General features: G+C 44.9%; 1 protein-coding gene across 4 annotated transcripts in view; it reads left to right on the top strand.

The window, feature by feature from the left end:
* Window positions 1–1507: 1507 nt before the first annotated feature.
* Window positions 1508–21510, top strand: part of elmo1 (engulfment and cell motility 1 (ced-12 homolog, C. elegans)) — a 308339-nt gene continuing 288336 nt past the window's right edge. For 3 of the 4 annotated variants that reach the window (XM_078415056.1, XM_078415031.1, XM_078415048.1), the window contains exons 1-2: window positions 1508–1589; window positions 20544–20787. The gene's annotated coding sequence lies outside the window, so the exon portion shown is untranslated. Of the gene's footprint in view, window positions 1594–20543; window positions 20788–21510 lie in introns of all 4 variants that reach the window. The other variant, XM_078415037.1, reaches the window with a different exon arrangement.

Genomic DNA, 21510 nt, shown 5'->3' with positions numbered 1-21510 from the left:
TTCCACAAACAAATGTGGTAAAGACCAGATAATAGCCTTGGAACGATTACGTGATAGTTGTCCAGGTCTCGCCTCTATTCTTCAAAATAGTGCAATAGGACGCCACACCAAAACACCGCAGAAATTATAGAAATTAGAAATGAAAATAGAAAATGTTGGAAAAGCTGTAAAGAAATAGTTAATATTTCAGTTCAATTACTTTTCAACAGGGATGTAGGTTCTTTTGCGTCAATCCCAGAACAACATTCGCGTTTCTTGATGCATGTGACAATAATAAACCAATATCAATACTCCTCCTCTGATGGATTGGCACTGCAATTGTGCAGCTTTGGTGCTGCTGCGGAGAGTTAGTGTACATTTCTCATTCAAACACATGGTAATTCGAATTTCACTGGACCTTAATTGGTACATGTGACAATAAACTGACCTTGAAACCCTTGAAACCTTGCCGTTGGATTCCGGTGCCCAACCTTCTGATAGTAAGGGTTTACTGTGATATCGCTGAACCATATCCGCAACAGGCAGTCAGAGCCCTTCGGCCCAACTGGGCCATGCTGACCAAGATGCCCCATCTACACTAGTCCCACCTGCCTGCGCTTGGCCCATCTATATACTAAAACTCTTGTTTGTTTGTTTGTTTGTTCCTGAACTACAGCCAAAACGGTACACGATAGCGCAACAATTTTAGGCCCACCTTACTCACCGTCGTCCCTTTGGTGCTAATGAAGATGTTTCATTGAAATCGGTGTTATATTTTTAAATTATTCACATTTTAAAGTTTAAATCTATCTCCTAGGGAGGGAGGGAGGGGGAGAGGAGGGAGGATAAGGGGGGTTGAGGGGGATGGAGGAGAAGGGGGATGTGAGGGGGAGGGGGGTGGACGGAGGGGGTGGAGGGAGGGGGGGACAGGGGGAGGGGAGTGGGGGTGGAGGGAGGGGCAGGGGGAGGGGAGAGGAGAGGTTTGGGCCCAACGGGTCCACTTGGTCTAGTATCCCTCTAAATCTTGTGTGAATCAGTCTGAAGATGGGTCTCGACCCAAAACGTCTCCCATTCCTTCTCTCCTGAGATGCTGCTCGACCTGCCGAGTTACTCCAGCATTTTGTGAATACATACCTTCGATTTGTACCAGCATCTGCAGTTATTTTCTTATACAGTCTGAAGAAGGGTCTCGACCCGAAATGTCACCCATTCCTTCTCCCCACAGATGCTACCTGCCCCTTTGTGTTGCTGTAGCAATTTTGTGTTTACTCCCTCTTAAATCTTTCTTATCCATATATACCTGTCCAAATGTATTTTTATTAAATGCCACTGCATTAAATGTCCCGTGCATCTCAACACCCGAGCGAACCAGAAATCTAGTGCTGCCTTCACTGATGAAAATATCTGCTTCACACACATTTTGTTGATTTTTAATTTTCCTCCTCTGCCAAAAACAAAAGTTGAATATGGGTCATTTGTTCAAGAAAGGGGGGGTTTGATTGCCAGTTGGAGGGAGTGACCAGCAGGAGGCGTGCACGGGTGACAGCGGTAGAGGGAGAGCAGCACAGCTACTGGGGCTGAGATGGTGGAGAAGACGGCTGCACTAGGAGGTAGGTAGGTCATCGCTTCTTTCAGACCTGTACAGAGCAATCGGGTTAATAATTAAAGTCAGCATCTAGCTTTTTGCGCGGGTGAAATTGACGTTTGCTTTAATGAATTATTGATAAACCTAAAGTGGGAGCGAATGGATTTTAACTCAAGTGTTTTTTTTAAAAAACAAATAAATTTGTTTGTATTGATGTTTGTGCGGGGTCCCATCCACGAGCCGGTGCATTATATCACTAGTTACATTTTGCAACTGGGCCTCGTGTGCTCTCCCCCCGCTTGCAACACATTGCAACATCTTGTATCCCGATCACTAGTTGCCCAGAGCAGAGCAGAGAGAGACACCTCGCTACTCACTCACTCACTCACTCACTCACTCACTGTTCCAGCTCAGTCCGCTCCGACCCAAGTCTCTTTCTTCTTGCAATGCATTGAAGAATTCAGAGTGAGACCGGTGCATGCATGCATGCATGCATTAGGCATTTTGCAATCGGGCCCTCTCGGCGGATCGATTGCAATTGCTGCTGTTTTATTGCTGCATCCCCCCCTCCCCTGTCTAAAGAGAGAGGAGGAGGGGGGGGGGGGGGACAAAACAATAACAAGAGTGTAAAATGGTGCTGAGGGAGTCCCGGGGAAGTCGTGGGGCGCGCGCGGTACGCGGCCATATGTTGGGTCCACTTGCACCGTCCCAACACCACCCCCCCCCCCCTCCCCTCCCCTCCCAACACTTCCCAACCCCGATCCCAAGTAAACCGTGCTGCATCACCAGCGTCCAGTGGGTGGAGTGCAAACCCTGAGCTGGATTTGGCCTCGATACTGACTTTTCATTAGAAAAAAAAAACACTTGGGGGAGGGGAGGAAACAAAAGTCTCCTGCAACGCAACGCAACGCAACGCACAGTATGAAACTCTCCCCTTGTGTAGGAAGGAAGTGCAGATCAAAGATAACAGAGCAGAAGCTGGTTTGCACGGAAGACAGATAGACACAAAGTGCTGGAGTAACAGCAAGATGCTGGAGTCTGAAGAAGGATCACGACATGAAACTCTCTTGCTTACAAACTGAGGTGTCCCAATTCTTTTGCAACCCTCCCCCCCTTGCAGAGCAGAATGGTAGGCAGGCAGGCAATGGAAAGAATGACCACTACTTTAGTGGAGAGGCTGTGTTCTTTCTTGGAAGGAACGAGGCAAATTACTTGCATTCACAACTTCAATCCCTCCCCCAAATGATTAATTTGAAGCACGTTTCTTTATAAGAACAAGAACACACAAACAACTTGCCAACCAGATAAAACGCAGGCACAAGCCTGGGGTGAGAGTGCAACCGGTGTATTTTAACAGGTCGTTTGTTACTGTTTGTCTTTTGTTTTAATCTCTGTAAACAAAACAGTACACGGAAAACTTCTTGATCAGTATGAAATGAACTCGGGGTTCATTTTCACTCACTGGGACGTCCTGATGAAAGTTATTGGGTCTTTTTCTGGAAGTAAGCATTTTAAAATTTAGACACATTCTGCAACAACTCATGGGAGCAAATTGCATAACGTAAAGAAAACTTGAGTAGAATTTGAGTATTGGAACTTGCCCCAGCGATATTTATACTACGGACCCTAATAGTTTGGAAAGGCATTATTATTTAAAGTGACTCATGGTTGAGGGTGGACTTATTTATTTTTAGCAATGTGATCATAGTAGTGAGAAAATTTTCATCTAGAACATCTGTTTTCGCATTATGTGATTAACTTGGGGAAATTAATGGGGGAAAAAATGCACTAAATGGCTTCAGCGCACTATTATTGATGCATGCTCCAATGAATTTAGAAGTTTCGCTGGAGAATTCTTGTTGTGTTCTCCATGCACAGAATTATCAAAGGATAAAAATATCAAATATGAGAGGGCAAAGGCGAGAGGGGCAAAGTTTAAAGGAGATGTGTGGGGCACATGTTTGGGCACAGGTTGGTGAGTGCCTAGAATATGCTGCCCAGGATAGTGGTGGTGGAGGCAGGTACTGTAGTGGCATTTAAGGGACTTTTGGGTAGACACCTGAATATGGATTATGTGCAGGTAGGTAAGAGTTGGTCTTGACATCATGTTTGGCGCTGTGGGCTGAAAGGCCTGTTCCCGTGCTGTACTGTTGTATGTGTAGGAAGGAACTGCAGATGCTGGTTTAAACCGAAGATAGACACAAAAAGCTGGAGTAACTCAGAGGGACAGGCAGCATCTCCGGAGAGAAGGAAAGGGGAGCATTTCTCAACCCGAAACGTCGCCCATTCCTTCTCTCCAGAGATGCTGCCTGTCCTGCTGAGTTGCTCCAGCCTTTTGTGTCTGTCTTCTGTTTTGTATGTTCTATGGCCCTTGTTCTAGCCTAACATATTGGCAACTTTTGGCTTAGTACACAAAATGTGGATAGTGTCGTCCAAAGGACACAATAAACAAAGGTCACCCTGTCGTTTTAGATAAACTGACCCTGTGGCACACTTTGAACTGTTGGTAACCTAGTCAATAATTCTTGCATGTTCACTAGGTTAATTCCCGGAATGGCGGGACTGTCTTATGTTGAAAGACTGGAGCGACTAGGCTTGTATTCACTGGAATTTAGAAGGATGAGAGGGGATCTTATTGAACATATAAGATTATTAAGGGGTTGGACACGTTAGAGGCATGAAACATGTTCCCAATGTTGGGGGAGTCCAGAACCAGGGGCCACAGTTTAAGAATAAGGGGTAGGCCATTTAGAACAGAGATGAGGAAAAACTTTTTCAGTCAGAGAGTTGTAAATCTGTGGAATTCTCTGCCTCAGAAGGCAATGGAGGCCAGTTCTCTGAATGCTTTCAAGAGAGAGCTAGATAGAGCTCTTAAGGATAGCGAAGTCAGGTGGAATGGGGAGAAGGCAGGAATGGGGTACTGATTGAGAATGATCAGCAATGATCACATTGAAAGCGGCACGGTGGCGCAACGGTAAAGTTGCTGCTTTACAGCGAATGCAGCGTCGGAGACTCAGGTTCGATCCTGACTACGGGTGCTGTACTGTAAGGAGTTTGTACGTTCTCCCCGTGACTTGCGTGGGTTATCTCCGAGATCTTCGGTTTCCTCCCACACTCCAAAGACGTACAGTTATGTAGGTTAATTTGACTGGGTAAAATGTAAAAATTGTCCCTAGTGTGTGTAGGATAGTGTTAATGTGCGGGGATCGCTGGGCGGCGCGGACTTGGTGGGCCGAAAAGGCCTGTTTCCGCGCTGTATCTGAAATATGAAATATGAATATGAATGGTGGTGCTGGCTCAAAGGGCCGAATGGCCTACTCCTGCACCTATTGTCTATTGACAGGAAGAAGTGATTGGTTCATTATTTTAGAATGAAAATTATCAGTGGTGGCGCAGTAGTAGAGCTGATGCCTTTCAATGCCAGAGACCTGGGTTTGATTCTGACAACGGGTGTTTGGAGTTTGTATGTTCTCCCTGTGACCACGTGGGTTTTCTCCAGGTGCTCCGGTTTCCTCCCACATTCCAAAGAGATGCAAGTTTGAAGGTTAATTGGCTCCCAAGTGTGTAGGATAGAACTAGTGTATGGTTAGTTGCTTGTCGGTGCTAACTCGGTAGGCCGAAGGGGGTGTTTCCACGGCTGTATCTCAAACTATCTCAAACTAAGCTGAACCAGGAATTGCAGATGCTGATTTACAAAAAAAGACACAAACTGCCAGAGTAACTCAGCAGGTCAGACAGCATCTCTGGAGAGCATGGATAGGTGACGTTTCATCATCTATCCATGTTCTCCAAAGATGTTACCTGATCCGCTGAGTTACTCCAGCACTCTGTGTCTTTATTATGGTTCTTAAGGTGTAAATTGGCTGCATCACTTCCTGCAATACAGTAATGGCCACATATCCCTTGACTCCGTTATCATTAAGAGTATCTAACTCTCTCATGAAAGCCTCCAAAGAATTGGCCACCACTGCCTTCTGAGACAGAGAGTTCCACAGTTTCACACAGTTTCAGTCTGAAGAAGGGTCTCGACCCGAAACGTCACCCATTCCTTCTCTCCCGATATGCTGCCTGACCTGCTGAGTTACTCCAGCATTTTGTGAATAAATCCACAGTTTCACAGCTCTCCGAGTGAAAACGTTTTTCACTCTATCTAAAAGCCTCTTAAACACTACTATTGTATCTGTCTCCCACCACAACCACCATCCTGACAGAGGCTGTAGTTGGTACCTACAATGGCCTTATTGGATACCTAAGAAGCCATAAAACCTATATGATGGCAAATCATTGACAATCCTGAGGGATTGCAATTAAAAAATCTAAAAGCTTTTAATGTGGTAAAAAGTCCCACGGGGATTTACAAGAATCTGACGAATGTCAGAAATGAATGTTCTTGGTCGAAAGAGCAATATAGAGTGAAGAGGCTGAGATTAAGGAAGGAAGGGGGAAGAGAGTGGAAGTTTTGTTGCCTCCATCACAGTGAGGGGGTGTTTGGAGTCACTGTGATGGATGTTTGTGTTGGGGTCGTGTGTCCTGTGTTCTTTTCTTTTTTGCTGTGTCTTGTGACTGCTGAAATTTCGTTCGGTATTTATACCGAATGACAATAAAGTTCTGTTATACTGTTATACTGTTAGATGGGGAATCTTAGAGGCTGGAAGGGCATGGGTGATACAAATCAGGGCGGTTCAAGGCCAGAAATGGAGGGACACAGAGATGAGTACACAGGAAATTGAAGGTGGGAATTATGAAAACGAGAAGTTTCTTTTGGCCTCTACATTTTGTTTCAGGTCACTTAAGATAAGCAGTTACTTTGGGATTTTTTTAGTTTTATTTTTAGAGATGCAGCGTGGGCTGAGGCCCTTTGGCCCACCGAGTCCACGATGACCAATGGTCACCCTTCTGTGTAGGATCGTTCCAGACAATTTACAGAAACAGATTAACCCACAAACCTACACGGAATATGGGAGTAAACCGGAACAGCTGGAGGAAGCCCACACGGTCACAGGGAGAACATGCAAACTCTGTACAGACAGAGTCCGAGGGCAGGATCGAACTCACTGATGATAACAAGATCTGAGACTTGTAAGGCAGCAACTCTACCACTGCACCACAGTGCTGTCCACCATACACTCCCCCCCCCCCCCCCCCCCCCCGCTCCTCTTTACCCCTGAGGCCTGTAACCAAAGATGAGATATATGTGTAGGAAGGAACTGGTTGAAACCGAAGATAGACACAAAAAGCTGGAGTAACTCAGCGGGACAGGCAGCATCTCTGGAGAGAAGGAATGGGTGACGATTCGGGTCGAGACCATTCCTCAGATATATGTAATCTCCAGTGTTGGATCGAGTTTACGGGCGGCATGGTGGCACAGCGGTAGAGTTGCTGCCTTACAGCGAATGCAGCGCCGGAGACTCAGGTTCGATCCTGACTACGGGCGCCGTCTGTACGGAGTTTGTACGTTCTCCCCGTGATCTGCATGGGTTTTCTCCGAGATCTTCGGTGTCCTCCCACACTCCAAAGACGTATAGGTATGTAGGTTAATTGGCTGGGTAAAATGTAAAAATTGTCCCTAATGTGTGTAGGATAATGTTAATGTGCGGGGATCGCTGGGCGGCGCGGACTCGGTGGGTTGAAGGGCCTGTTTCTGCGCTGTATCTCTAAATCTAAATCTAAAAATCTAAATGTCAGCCGGTTTTGAACTTCTACATGAATACAGCAGTTAATGTCGGCTGGGTTCCACTGGTGATTTTCCGACTTATGTTGAATTTGTCGTGGAGTCTGGTGAAAAGCATCAACATTTACGCTGGGGAATCTGCGAGGTGGATTTGCACCAGGTTAGATTACTATTCATTTGAATGGAGTATACTGGTTCTATGGATAATAAGTTTCAGGTAACCTTTTAATTAAAAATGTCAAGTTTTCGTTTAGTTTTAGAGATTCGGCGCTCCGAAACGGGCCCTTTGGCTCACTGAGTGTGTGTCGACCAGCGATCCCCGTACACTAGAACTATCCTACATCCTAGGGACAATTTACAATTTTTCACCAAAGCCAATTAACCTGTACATCTTTGGAGTGTGGGAGGAAACCAGAGCACCCTGGGGAAAACCCACGCCGTCACAAGCAGAATGTACAAACTCGATACACAGAGCACCTGTGGTCAGTATCGAACCCTGGTCTCCCTTGCTGTAAGGCACCAACTCTACTACACCCTGCTGCCCTATAAATGAAACATTAATGATGTAAGTAATTAATTTTCATGTTATTTTGATTTTAATTGAATTTTTGATAGATTTTGGATGTTCCTGTGTCAAGAGATATTTATAATTTCTACACTCTGACAGCTGGCACAGCTGTGGATGAAGTTGTTGTCATCAGTGAGTTGTTCTGCTCTGTTTCTTTGGTACACCTGCCACATCATGGAGTCATACAGTGTGGAAACCGGCTCTTTGGCCTGATTTGCCCACGCCGACCAACATTTCCCAAATACACTAGTTCCACCAGCCTGCACTTGGCCCATAACTCTCTAAACCTATCTATCCATGTACTTGTCCAAATGTCTCTTAAAAGTTATGATAGTACCTGCCTCAACTACCTCCTCCGGCAGCTCGTTCCACACACCCCCCATCCTTTGTGTAACAAAAATGGTAACCTTCAGGTTCCTATTAAATCTTTGCCCCCCTCACCTTAAACCTATGTCCCCTGGTTCTTGATTCTCCTACTCTGTGTAAAAGACTCTGTGCATTTACTCGTTATATTTCTCTCATGATTTTGGACACCTCTGTAAGATCACCCCTCATCCTCCTGCGCTCCAAGGAATAAAGTCGTAGCCTGCTCAACCTATCCCAAGTGACTGCATTATATGAAGTCACTGTTTTCGATCCTGTCTTTGGCAATTTCACATTGCCAAATCTGCAGAAGCTAAAGATGTTTTTTTTTAGTAGCTTTAAGAGGCTTTTGGATAGGCAGATATGCAGGGAGTGGAGGGATATGATCGCGTGAGTATAGGAAAGCAGAGTATTACCTGAATGGTGGCCAATTAGGAAAAGGGGAGATGCTGGGTGTCATGGTGCACCAGTCATTGAAAGCAAGCGTGCAGGTGCAGCAGGCAGTGAAGATAGCGAATGGTATGTTAGCATTCATAGCAAGAGGATTTGAGTATAGGAGCAGGGAGGTTCTGCTGCAGTTGTACAGGGCCTTGGTGAGACCGCACCTGGAGTATTGTGTACAGTTTTGGTCTCCTAATCTGAGGAAAGACATTCTAGCCTTAGAGGGAGTACAGAGAAGGTTCACCAGATTGATCCCTGGGATGGCAGGACTTTCATATGAAGAAAGACTGGATAGACTAGGCTTATACTCGCTGGAATTTAGAAGACTGAGGAGGGATCTTATAGAAACATATAAAATTCTTAAGGGGTTGGAGAGGCTAGATGCGGGAAGATTGTTCCCGATGTTGGGGAAGTCCAGAACCAGGGGTCACAGCTTAAGGATAAGGGGGAAGTCTTTTAGGACCGAGATGAGAAAACATTTCTTCACACAGAGAGTGGTGAGTTTGTGGAATTCTCTGCCACAGAAGGTAGTTGAGGCCAGTTCATTGGCTATATTTAAGAGGGCGTTAGATGTGGCCCTTGTGGCTAAAGGGATCAGGGGGTATGGAGAGAAGGCAGGTACAGGTTACTGAGCTGGATGATCAGCCATGATCATATTGAATGGCGGTGCAGGCTCGAAGGGCCGAATGGCCTACTCCTGCACCTATTTTCTATGTTTCTATGTTTCTACGTGCAGGCAGATGTGATTTATCTTGACAGCATGTTCGGCACAGACATTGTGGGCGGAAGGGCCTGTTCCTGTGTACTGTTTTGTGTTCTTTGTCTACAGGGAATGTGGAGGGAATGCGTTTCCCTCAGCAGATTGTAGACCACTAGTTGCATGGTCATTGCTAGGCACTTTCTTCATGTCTTTATGGTGAGAAGTTAAAGAGAGGCCCTGTGTACTCTTGCAGGATACCCTATCACTATTTCAAAGAGCAGTGGAGATCTCCTACCCTAATCACTGGCATTAAAGTAGTTCATGTGGTGGTGATCGCATTACTGCAAATGATCTGCATTGCACTTTGATTGCCAGCTGTACCATTTTACAACAGTGGATAAACTTCAAAGATGTTTTATAGGGTCTCTAGCACTCTGGGTTTTGTAAGGTACTGAAAGGCAATTCATAAATCCAAGTTCATTCTTTGATGTATGACCTTAAATAGTGAGAGCATCTGAATTTTCTATGCTTTGTGCAAGGGGCCTCGTGAGGAGCAGGCCTGGCAGCTAATAACTTTATGTTTAGGAAAAAAACTGCAGATGCTGGTTTAAATCGAAGGTAGACATAAAAATGCTGGAGCAACTCAACGAGTCAGGCAGCTTCTCGGGAGAAAAGGAATGGGTGATGTTTCGGGTCGAGACCCTTCTTCAGAATATTCTTCAGCTAATAACTTTAGTTGGTTTAGTTTATAGATAACGCGTGGAAACAGGTCCTTTGGTCCACTGAGTCCACACCGGCCAGTGACTTGCATGAGGGACAATTTACAAATTTTACCAAAGCTAATTAACTGACAAACCTGTACGTCTTTGGAATGTGGAAGGAAACCAGAACACCCAGTGAAAACCCATGCGGTCACAGGGAGAATGTACAAACTCCGTACAGACAGCACTTGTAGTCAGAATGGAACCCGAGTCTCTGGTGCTGTATGGCAGCAACTCTACCGCTGCGCCACCGTGCCGCTGTGACAGTTTCACTCTTTTTAAATTCCACTGTGACTGCGATTCAAGCTAAAACCTAAGATACTCCATAGCAATACACCAGCATGTGATATGAATGTTTTATGAGATTAAAAACTTGCGGATACAAGTCCCATCATGGCAACTTCAGAATATTAATTCAGTTTAAAAAAAAAAGATATTCTGGAAATAAATAGCTGGTATCTGAAAATTACCTCTTTTAATAGACAATATGTGCAGGAGGAGGCCATTCGGCCCTTTGAGCCAGCACCGCCATTCAATGTGATCATGGCTGATCATTCTCAATCAGTACCCCGTTCCTGCCTTCTCCCCATACCCCCTGACTCCGCTATCCTTAAGAGCACCATCTAGCTCTCTCTTGAATGCATTCAGAGAATTGGCCTCCACTGCCTTGTGAGGGAGAGAATTCCACAGATTCACAACTCTCTGAGTGAAAAAGTTTTTCCTCATCTCCGTTCTAAATGGCCTACCCCTTATTCTTAAACTGTGGCCCCTGGTTCTGGACTCCCCCAACATTGGGAACATGTTTCCTGCATCTAACGTGTCCAATCCCTGGCAAACGCCTGCCCTGATGATGTAACCGTGGGGGGAAGGCAGGAGAATGGGGTTGAGAACATCTAATCTGTTCTGAAATTTTCAAGTACATTTTGTCTTTTCCCCCTTCATTTACCCATCTCTGTTCCTCCACTCTTTTAAGTTAAGGCCCCCCTCGGTCATGGCTGAAGAGGGGTCTTGACCCAAAACGTCACCCATTCCTTCTCTCAGAGATGCTGCCTGTCCCGCTGAGTTACTCCAGCATTTTGTGTCTATAATGACAACAACCTGTTGTCTGCAGAGTCTTTTGAGAAATTTTAAAGCTGTAAGATTTACCATGTAAATATAAGTTGATTTTTTCCATCCATTTGCCGGTAAACAGTAAGAAATATTTAGCTTGTGTCCGCGTTGATGGAGTGCCACAATTGTACTAATTTGTAATAGTTGGCCGGCTATTTTCTTTAAAGGTGTCGTGTTGAGAATCAGGCAGCAGATTGCTGGTCCTTTCATTATTTTTATGGCATTGCAATCATCCAGTCATCATGTGGCGACTGTGGTTTTATGCCTCATTATTTCTTTCCTGAGTCTATGCTTGTTGTCATTGTCAGTGTGTCAGGCTATCAGAGTCCCATTGATAGCTTGTGATATTTTCGACTTCTAGGGTGTTTCATATACAGGATGTGAAGAAGGATCTCGACCAGAAACGTCACCTATTCCTTCTCTCCAGAGATGCTGCCTGTCCCGCTGAGTTACTCCAGCATTTTGTGTCTATCTTCGGTGTTTCATGTACATGCAGATGATGCTTCCTTAGAAGGCAGCCGCGATAAGGAAAATGCGAGGGAAAATTAATTATAATAGTTAACAGGAATGAAGACGAAAATGATATGTTTGTAACTTGGCCTTCTATTCTTGGTCTATTTGTTTCTCCAAAGTACTTGGAAAATGAAGAGTGACAGATTTGAAAAAGTGTAGTGTACAGCATTGTAGCTCAGCAGAAAAGTGATCATCTTGAGGGAAGTGTTTTCCAGCTCTGCTCTATGGGCCATTATGATTGAAGCTCACATTTAACAAATATATGAACAGTCTTGCTTCACGATCGGATGCATTTGTATCTTGTAACATTCGAAGATCCCGCACTAGTTGACGAAGCCCTGGAGTTTTTTTGCAGTGATCAAAACCTTCTTAGGCCCCCTCGGTCATGGCTGACCATGGGTGATGCATCCTAGTTGGCTGCTTGCTCCACACCTCGGCTAGAGCAGCGTTGCTTGTGGCCGAAGAGACCAATGCGGGAGTGACAGTCTCTCTCGCAAAGGTCACATCTGTGTGTGGTCTCTGGTCTGTTGAAGTTGCTGCGCTCCTTTCTGCGTGCCCGCTTGTCTGCCGCTGCATTCATCAGTTCACTGCGGCACGGTGGCGCAGCGGTAGAGTTGCTGCCTTACAGCGAATGCAGCGCCGGAGACTCTGGTTCGATCCTGACTACAGGCGCCGTCTGTACGGAGTTTGTACGTTCTCCCCGTGACCTGCGTGGGTTATCTCCGAGATCTTCGGTTTCCTCCCACACTCCAAAGACATAGAAACATAGAAAATAGGTGCAGGAGTAGGCCATTCGGCCCTTCGAGCCTGCACCGCCAGTCAATATGATCATGGCTGATCATCCAGCTCAGTAACCTGTACCTGCCTTCTCTCCAATACCCCCTGATCCCTTTAGCCACAAGGGCCACATCTAACTCCCCCTTAAATATAGCCAATGAACTGGCCTCAACTACCTTCTGTGGCAGAGAATTCCACAGACTCACTACTCTCTGTGTGAAGAAATGTTTTATCATCTCGGTCCTAAAAGACTTCCCCCTTATCCTTAAGCTGTGACCCCTGGTTCTGGACTTCCCCAACATCGGGAACAATCTTCCCGCATCTAGCCTCTCCAACCCCTTAAGAATTTTATATGTTTCTATAAGATCCCTCCTCAGTCTTTTAAATTCCAGCGAGTATAAGCCTAGTCTATCCAGTCTTTCTTCATATGAAAGTCCCAGGGATCAATCTGGTGAACCTTCTCTGTACTCCCTCTAAGGCTAGAATGTCTTTCCTCGGATTAGGAGACCAAAACTGTACACAATACTCCAGGTGCGGTCTCACCAAGGCCCTGTACAACTGCAGCAGAACCTCCCTGCTCCTATACTCAAATCCTCTTGCTAACATACCATTCGCTTTCTTACCTGACGTACGGGTATGTAGGTTAATTGGCTGGGCAAATGTAAAAAATAAATTGTCCCTAGTGGGTGTAGGATAGTGTTAATGTGCGGGGATCGCTGGGCGGCACGGACCCGGTGGGCTGTAGGGCCTGTTTCCGCGCTGTATCTCTAAAATCTAAAAAAATAATAATCTTCCCCCGTTTTGAGATGTTGGTTCAGGATACCTCTCCACCTCGTACGATCAAAACCAATGCTATGATAACTTAATCTCTGGCACTTCAAGCCCATTTCTCTTGCATTGTAGTCATTGGTACCGTTGTATATCGCTGTGCCTACGGGCTTCCTTTCATGACCCATTAAGCAGATTCGGCAATTTATTTTCTTACGTTATTTCTTCTTTTAAAAGAGAATTAATTGCTTGCTTCTCTTTCCAAAGCATCCGGCTGTGTAAGTGGAGAGCAGGAAGCCAACTTTGGAGCCCTTCATTCAAATCAGTTCCAAAATATCTGTTTCTGCTCAGCAGAGAGGGTCGTGTACATTTTTTAGTTATAGAGTGATCCAACAAGGAAGCAGGCTGACCAAGATGCCTCAACTAAGTCAATCCCATTTGGGTGCGTTTGGCACATACCCCTCTGAGTTTTTAATTAAAAATATATATTTTAGCCACTACAAACCCTGTTTTAAAACCCTTGGTATATATCTACTTAATTGACTTAATTTACAGTTGAGTAAGAAAATAACTGAAGGTGCTGGTACAAATCTAAGGTATTTATTCACAAAATGCTGGAGTAACTCAGCAGGTCAGGCAGCATCTCAGGAGAGAAGGAATGGGTGATGTTTCGGGTCGAGATCCTTCTTCAGACTGAAGAAGGGTCTCGACCGGAAACGTCACCCATTCCTTCTCTCCTGAGATGCCAGCATTTTGTGAATAAATACCTTTAATTTACAGTCGATCTGCACAAAAGTGATCGTTTCGAGCGAAGTGTTCTTTCAACGATAACAGTCGACTGATTAATAATTGAGGGCGGCACAGTGAAGCGGTGGTAGAGGTGCTGCCTTACAGTGCCAGAGAGCCGGGTTCGATCCTGATCGGGTGCTGTCTGTATGGAGTTTGTACATTCTCCCTGTGACCGTGTGGGTTTTCTCCGGGTGCTCTGGCTTCCTCCCACACTCCACAGACATACAGGTTTGTAGGTTAATTGTCTCCAGTAAAATAGTAAATTGCCCCTAGTGTGTAGGATAGTGTTCGTGTACGGGGATCGCTGGTCGGCATGGACTCGGTGGGCTGAAGGACCTGTTTCTGCGCTGGATCTCCAATTAAACTCCAATCCGTAATCAGCAGCATTAGCAGCAGCAATCAGCAGCAGTAGCAGCAGCAATCAGCAGCAGCAAGCAGCATAGCAGCAGCAAGCAGCAGCAGTAGCAGCAGCAAGCAGCACCAAGCTGTGTTGCTTGGGAAGTAGTGTGTGGGGATTGTGTGGGGATAGTAAGGAGTAAGACCTGTGTGATCTCCCGGACAAGTTTCGATCGCCTAGCTTGGGGTCGGAGAGGAATTTCCCGGATTTTTTCCCAAATTGGCCTGGGTTTTTTATCCGGTTTTTCGCCTCTCCCAGGAGATCACTCAGTTCTTTTGGGTGGGCGGTTGGAGCGGTTGGAGCAGCGGCCGGGCGGTAGGTTTAGTCACCGAGCACGGGGCTTTGTTTGGAGAGTATGAGTGCCAGGGCAGTTTTTTGTTCTGGGTGTCGGATGTGGGGAATCTGGGAATCTGATAGTCTTCCAGACATCCACATCTGCGCCAGGTGTGACGAGACGGGGCTCCTAAGGGACCGTATTAGGAACCTGGAGCGGCAGATTGATGACCTCCGTCTGATCAGGGAGAGTGAGGAGGTTATAGATAGGAGTTATAAAGAGGTGGTCACTCCAAGACCACGGGAGGTAGACAAGTGGGTCACTGTTAGGGGGGGCAAGGAACAGAGGCAGGGACTAGGGAGTACCCCGGTGGCTGTACCCCTTGGAAATAAGTACTCCTGTTTAAGTACTGTTGGGGGGGACAGCCTACCTGGGGGCAACGACGGTGCCCGGGCCTCTGGCAAGGAGTCCGGCCCTGTTGCTCAGAAGGGTAGGGAAAGGAAGAGGAGAGCGGTAGTAATAGGGGACTCTATAGTGAGGGGGTCAGATAGGCGTTTCTGTGGACGCAGTCGGGAGACCCGGATGGTGGTTTGCCTCCCTGGTGCCGGTGTCCGGGATGTGTCCGAGCGTGTCCAGGATATCCTGATAGGGGAGGGAGAGGAGCCAGAGGTCGTGGTACATATAGGTACCAACAATATAGGTAGGATAAGGGAAGAGGTCCTGAAAGGAGAATTTAGGGGGCTAGGAAGAGAGTTAAAAAAAAGGACTTCCAAAGTAATAATCTCAGGCTTACTGCCTGTGCCACGCGATAGTGAGAATAGGAATGGAGTGAGGTGGAGGATAAATACGTGGCTGAGGAACTGGTGCAGGGAGCAGGGTTTCAAGTTTCTGGATCATTGGGACCTCTTCTGGGGGAAGTATGACCTGTACAAAAAGGACGGGTTGCATCTGAACCCGAGGGGAACCAATATCCTGGCGGGGAGATTTGCTAAAATAACTGCGGAGACTTTAAACTAGTACGGTTGGGGGGAGGGACTCAAACACAGATAGCTAATAGGCTGTGTGTGAGGCAGGAGGCAGAAAAGGGAAACACTCAGACCCAATATGTAGGAGAGAAAGAAGGGAAAAGAAATAAACTGAGAATAAGAAATGATGGGTCCCTTAAATGTGTATATTTTAATGCTAGGAGCATTGTAAGAAAGGTGGATGAGCTTAGAGCCTGGATTGACATCTGGAAGTATGATGTTGTGGCGATCAGTGAAACATGGTTGCAGGAGGGTTGCGATTGGCAATTAAATATTCCAGGATTTCATTGTTTCAGATGTGATAGAATCGGAGGGGCAAGAGGTGGGGGTGTTGCATTGCTTGTCAGGGAGGATATCACAGCAGTGCTTTGGCAGGACAGACTAGAAGGCTCGATTAAGGAGGCTGTTTGGGTGGAACTCAGAAATGAGAAAGGTTTAGCAACACTTATAGGGGTGTATTATAGACCGCCAAATAGGGAACGAGAATTGGAAGAGCAAATATGTAAGGAGATAGCAGATATTAGTAGTAAGCACAGAGTGGTGATTGTGGGTGATTTCAATTTTCCGTATATAGACTGGGAATCACATTCTGTTAAAGGGCTGGATGGTTTGGAGTTTGTAAAATGTGTGCAGGATAGTTTTTTGCAGCAATACGTAGAGGTGCCTACCAGAGAAGGGGCAGTGTTGGACCTCCTGTTAGGAAATGAGATGGGTCAGGTGACGGAGGTATGTGTTGAGGAGCACTTTGGGTCTAGTGATCACAATGCCATTAGTTTCAATATCATTATGGAGAAGGTCAAATCTGGACCAAGGGTTGAGATTTTGGATTGGAGAAAGGCTAATTTTGAGGAGATGAGAAAGGATTTAAAAGGAGTGAAATGGAAATTTTTGTTTTATGAAAAGGATATAATAGAGAAATGGAGGATATTTAAAGGTGAAATTTTGAGAGTACAGAGTCTTTATGTTCCTGTTCGGTGGAAAGGAAAGAATAATAATTTGAAAGAGCCGTGGTTTTCCAGGGAAATTGGACACTTGGTTCGGAAAAAGAGGGAGATATACAATAAATATAAGCGGCAGGGAGTAAATGAGGTTCTTGAGGAATATAAAGAATGTAAAAGGAATCTTAAGAAGGAAATTAGAAAAGCGAAAAAAAGATATGAGGCTGCTTTGGCAAGTAATGTAAAAGTAAACCCCAAGGGGTTCTACAGATATGTCAATAGCAAAAGGATAGTGAGGGATAAAATTGGTCCATTAGAGAGTCAGAGTGGACAGCTATGTGCTGAGCCGGAAGAAATGGGGGAGATATTAAACAATTTCTTTTCTTCGGTATTTACCGAGGAGAAGGATATTGAATTATGTGAGGTAAGCGAAACAAGTAGAGTAGTGATGGAAATTAGGAGGATTAAAGAAGAGGAGGTACGGACACTTTTGAAAAATATAAAAGTGGATAAGTCTCCAGGTCCTGATAGGATATTCCCTAGGACATTGAGGGAAGTTAGTGCAGAAATAGCAGGGGCTATGACGGAAATATTTCAAACATCATTAGAAACGGGGATGGTGCCGGAAGATTGGCGCATTGCGCATGTTGTGCCTTTGTTTAAAAAAGGTTCTAAAAGTAAACCTAGCAATTATAGACCTATTAGTTTGACGTCTGTGGTGGGAAAATTAATGGAAAAGATACTTAGGGACAATATATATAATTATTTGGATAATCAAGGCCTGATTAGAAACAGTCAACATGGATTTGTGCCTGGAAGGTCATGTTTGACTAATCTTCTTGAATTTTTTGAAGAGGTTACCAGGGAAATTGATAAGGGCAAGGCTGTGGATGTTGTCTATATGGACTTCAGTAAGGCATTTGACAAGGTTCCACATGGAAGGTTGATTAAGAAGGTTAAATCGTTGGGTATTAATAGTGAGGTTGCAAGATGGATTCAACAATGGCTGAATGGGAGATACCAGAGGGTAACGGTTGACAATTGTATGTCAGGTTGGAGGCCAGTGTCTAGTGGAGTACCCCAAGGATCTGTGTTGGGTCCACTGTTGTTTGTCATTTACATTAATGATCTGGATGATGGTGTGGCAAATTGGATTAGTAAATATGCAGATGATACTAAGATAGGTGGAGTAGTTGATAGTGAGGTAGATTTTCAAAGTCTACAGAGACTTGGGCCTTTTGGAAGGGTGGGCTGAAAGATGGCAGATGGAGTTTAATGCTGATAAGTGTGAGGTGCTGCATTTTGGTAGGACAAATCAAAATAGGACGTACAGGGTAAATGGTAGGGAATTGAGGAATGCAGTGGAACAGAGGGATCTGGGAATAACTGTGCATTGTTCCCTGAAGGTGGAATCTCATGTGGATAGGGTGGTGAAGAAGGCGTTTGGTATGCTTGCCTTTATAAATCAGAGCATCGAGTATAGAAGTTGGGATGTAATGTTAAAATTGTACAGGGCATTGGTGAGGCCGAATCTGGAGTATGGTGTGCAGTTCTGGTCGCCAAATTATAGGAAGGATGTCGACAAAATGGAGAGGGTACAGAGGAGATTTACTAGAATGTTGCCTGGGTTTCAGCACTTAGGCTACAGAGAGAGGTTGAACAGGTTGGGTCTTTATTCTTTGGAGCGTAGAAGGTTGAGGGGGGACTTGATAGAGGTTTTTAAAATTTTGAGAGGGACGGACAGAGTTGACGTGGGTAGGCTTTTCCCTTTGAGAGTGGGGAAGATTCCAACAAGGGGACATAGCTTCAGAATTGAGGGACAAAGGTTTAGGGGTAACATGAGGGGGAACTTCTTTACTCAGAGGGTGGTGGCTGTATGGAATGGGCTTCCGGTGGAAGTGGTGGAGGCTGGCTCGATTTTATTATTTAAGAGTAAATTGGATAGGTATATGGATAAGAGGGGATTAGAGGGTTATGGTCTGAGTGCAGGTAGATGAGACTAGGTCAGGGAGAATGGTCGGCGTGGACTGGTAGGGCCGGTCAGGCCTGTTTCCATGCTGTAGTTGTTATATGTTATATGTTATATGTTATAAAGCACATCCTGGTGCCCTTTGATCCTGATGGCCTTGATGGTTATGCGAGCTCTTTTCTGTGGCTGGAAGTAGAAAAAATGTTTTGTGTATTTGGTGAAACTTGTATACCTAAATACATATTTGGGTCTTGACCCGAAACGTCACCCATTCCCTTTCTCCAGAGATGCTACCTGTCCTGCTGAGTTACTCCAGCATTTTGGATGTATCTAAAGGCATCCTTCTGTGATTATAATGTTACTGAGTTACTTTTGTACTCCAGAATCTGGACTAAGCTGCTACCAATGACTAGTTTTAAAACCCATTTAGTTCAGTAATGTCCTTCATAGACTTTTGATGGCCTTATCAGGTGCTTTCTGTATATGACTTTTATAGTCGTCCACTACTAAGCAAGATTGCAACTATTCCAGAAAACTATTCACTGCTTTCATTGAGAAACTGGCTGAACTGGGAATGCTAGTCCTTAGCAGATATGGGCATCTCTTATAAGATCTAACATCAAACTAGACTTAAAGGATCTCTGTTGACGATCCATCGGGTGTTGTCTTAAATCATGATTAGCTGAGCTGTTGGCTTGCGAGTATTTAAGGTCACTGGCATGAGAGTTCATGTAGATTACTATAATTATAATTATGATTTTCTTTACAGATGAGAATTTGGGTGAAGAGGTATGATTGAACAAAGCACTCTTCTAGTTAATTTCCAGGCAACAACGGTGCCATTTAATTTCTTTGTAGCACATCTCACCCAATAACATTTAAATTCTGAAAGCTCCTTTCCAGCAAATTTTCAGGGTTGGGATGGCCAGATGTGGAAAGAGATGTGGAAAGGAGTTCGTCAGGAGGTAGGCACAAAATGCTGGAGTAACTCAGCGGGGCAGGCAGCATCTCTGGGGAGAAAGAATGGGTGACGTTCTGGGTCCGAAGAAGGGTCTCAAACCGAAACGTCACCCATTTCTTCTCTCCAGAGGTGCTGCCTGTCCTGCTGAGTTACTCCAGCATTTTGTGTCTCTCTTCTTTATTGTCACAGGCACCTAGGTACAGTTAAATGCTTTGTTTTACATAAAACCCAGTAAAATCATATATTAGACCTTTCCTAGGCAGTACACAAATGTCACCACGTTTTGGCGCCAACAAAGGTTCACCAAACCTGGAAGTGTGATGTTAAGGTTGGTATTATCAAGGATAGCTATATTTCGTAATTGTAGGTGTAATGTGAATAGTCTTAATAGATCTGCACAGAATCAGGTCAAAATGAAACATTAGCCAACCAGATAGAATATCTCTCCAAGATGGAAAAGAGCACCTTTCAGAATTCTGCCACAAGGACTTGGTGTAGAATTATTACTAAAAATGTAGCCATCAACTTAAAGTCATAGTCATACAGTATGGAAACAGGCCCTACGGCTCAACTTGCCCACACCATCCAACATGTCCCATCTATACTAGTCCATCTGCCTACATTTGGCCCATATTCTTCTAAACCTGTCCTATCTGTGTACCTGTCTAAATGTTTCTTAGCTGCTCCAACTACCTCCTCCGGCAGCTCGTTCCATAAACCTACCACCCTTTGCGTGAAAACATTACCCCTCAGGTTCCTATTAATCTTTCCCCCTTCACTTTAAACCTATGCCCTCTTGTGCAAATGTTTAATCAATGGACATGAAGATAGACACAAAAAGCTGGAGTAACTCAGCGGGCCAGACAGCATCTCCGGAGAGAAGGGATAGGTGACGTTTCGTGAATCAATGTACATGTTGTGTAGAGCTCTAATATATTTTATTTTTGTTTTCAGGAATTCTTCCGAACCCGACTCACCGGCTGGTAACTGCTAGCCGTGATTTTTAGCCCATTGCTGTGGATGCCACACGCCTGTGTTGTGTTCTGTTATGCAGCTTCCTTTTGAGCAGTGCTGTGATGTAAATCCTACTTCCTCTTCAAATTGCTGAAGTCGTTACTTTTCGTGCCCGTGGCAGCTTCTTGAATTCCTGCGGTGGAGCAAAGAAATTAAACGGTCTTTGTTGGCTGGATATGAAATCGTAAGTTACCGAGAGGATGATCTGCTCTGTGCAAAGTGTTGGGCGGTGTTGATGGAATACGCCTGAGTTTTACCACGTTTATTTGGACTCGACTTGTGGAGAATGGGTTTGAGACAGGATTTCCTGGTGTAGTTACTTCATAGGCATACACTCCATTTCCACCATTAAGCCAATACTGCACTTGAATGTAACAGGGTGTGGTTATTCCTTCTACAATAACATGTTATAATTGGAATTTAAAATGGTCTGTAAGGAGCCAGTGTGAGTATTTTGGGACGATTAAGTTTGTATTGACTGCGAGTACAAAAAATGAAAGTATTGTGGAAGGACATATGAATAGTAACTTATTTATTCCCCAAAGCAACGGTCTATTTATTCTCGAAAGCCAGCACTGGTTCGTTATTTCCACTAGTGGAATGAGTACTTTTGCTACTTTAAATGGTTGTAAATTTGCATTAAGCTTCAGTCTGATCAAGTCCTAAACCACAAGGCCTTAAATGATGTGCACCGGGGCAAATTGAGATTAAAATACTTGTTCCTGCTGCTACACAGCTCAACATCTTTAAGTGGATGAAATAGCCTTTCTTGAAATTTTGGGTAAGTGTGTGTCTTATGTGCACATGGCAAGAAACGTTACTTCAATCTGAAGAAGGGTCTCGACCCCAAACGTCACCCATTCCTTTTCTCCAGAGATGCTGCCTGTCCCACTGAGTTATTCCAGAA

The sequence above is a fragment of the Rhinoraja longicauda genome, chromosome 2 (assembly GCF_053455715.1).
Source record: "Rhinoraja longicauda isolate Sanriku21f chromosome 2, sRhiLon1.1, whole genome shotgun sequence".
NCBI lineage: Eukaryota > Metazoa > Chordata > Chondrichthyes > Rajiformes > Arhynchobatidae > Rhinoraja > Rhinoraja longicauda.
The sequence above is the reverse complement of the archived record's forward strand: the minus strand, read 5'-3'. Positions and strand labels throughout refer to the sequence as shown.